Source organism: Trichosurus vulpecula, chromosome 2, assembly GCF_011100635.1.
Source record: "Trichosurus vulpecula isolate mTriVul1 chromosome 2, mTriVul1.pri, whole genome shotgun sequence".
NCBI lineage: Eukaryota > Metazoa > Chordata > Mammalia > Diprotodontia > Phalangeridae > Trichosurus > Trichosurus vulpecula.
Genome location: NC_050574.1, coordinates 142,995,220 through 142,996,890, shown reverse-complemented (window position 1 = coordinate 142,996,890; position 1,671 = coordinate 142,995,220).

The following is a 1,671-nucleotide window of genomic DNA, read 5'->3' as shown; positions in this document are numbered from 1 at the left end:
CAGAGCCTAGTGTGAGCAGCACAGACTAACCAGACCTGGAGCCAGGTAGAATGTACCCTACCACCCTGAATCAGTGAGCTGCGGCAGTTACCGGACTTGTCAACTCACAAACACCAAAGACAGTGGAGAAGGTTAGTGGGAAAAGCTGCGGGAGTGGAAGGAGTTCACGGTTCGGCTTCCAGCCCTGGGGGCAGTGGAGGTGGGACAGCTACAGCTGCTGCTGCTTCTGGCCCCAGGCCCACCTGGTGGGAGGAATTAAGTGGCAGATCAGAGCGGGAATGCACAGCCTGCTGAAGATCTACAGTCTGGGTCGGGGGTTCTTAGGGAAGGAGGGGTGCTGGTGTGACAGAGCTGGCACCCGCCCCCCAAACGTGGAACATAGAGCTCTTTAGTCTACAAGCAGTCATACACCACTGAAAAACTCAAGGGTCAAGTTAGTTGGTTGGGAATATGGCCAGGCAGCAAAAACGCACCCAGATTCAGTCTCAGACTTTGCATTCTTTCTTTGGTGACAAAGAAGACCAAAACATACAGTCAGAAGAAGTCAACAAAGTCAAAGAGCCTACAACAGAAACCTCCAAGAAAAACATGAACTGGTCACAAGCCATGGAAGAGCTCAAAAAGGATTTGGAAAAGCAAGTTAGAGAAGTAGTGAAAAAATTGGGAAGAGAAATGAGAAGGATGTGAGAAAAACATGAAAAACAAGTCAATGACTTGCTAAAGGAGACCCAAAAAAATACTGAAAAATACACTGAAGAAAACAACACCTTAAAAAATAGACTAACTCAAATGGCAAAAGAACTCCAAAAAGCCAATGAGGAGAAGAGTGCCTTGAAGGGCAGAATTAGCCAAATGGAAAAGGAGGTCCAAAAGACCACTGAAGAAAATACTACGTATAAAATTAGATTGGAGCAAGTGGAAGCTAGTGACTTGAGGAGAAATCAAGATATTATAAAACAGAACCAAAGGAATGAAAAAGTAGAAGACAATGTAAAATATCTCATTAGAAAAACCACTGACCTGGAAAATAGATCCAGGAGAGATAATTTAAAAATTATTGGACTACCTGAAAACCATGATCAAAAAAAGAGCCTAGATACCATCTTTCAAGAAATTATCAAGGAGAACTGCCCTGATATTCTAGAGCCACTGGGCAAAATAGAAATTGAAAGAATCCATCAATTGCCTCCTCAAATAGATCCCAAAAAGAAATCTCCTAGGAATATCGTCGCCAAATTCCAGAGCTCCCAGATCAAGGAGAAAATACTGCAAGCAGCCAGAAAGAAACAATTTGAATATTGTGGAAACATAATCAGAATAATCCAAGATCTGGCAGCTTCTACATTAAGAGATCGAAGGGCTTGGAATACGCTATTCTGGAGGTCAATGGAGCTAAGATTAAAACCTAGAATCACCTACCCAGTAAAACTGAGTATCGTGCTCCAAGGCAAAATATGGATTTTCAACAAAATAGAGGACTTTCAAGCTTTCTCAGTGAAAAGACCAGAGCTGAATAGAAAATTTGACTTTCAAACACAAGAATCAAGAGAAGCCAGAAAAGGTAATCAAGAAACAGAAATTGCAAGGGACTTACTAAAGTTGAACTTTTTGTTTACATTCCTACATGGAAAGAAGACATGTATGATTCATGAGACCTCAGTATTAGGGTAG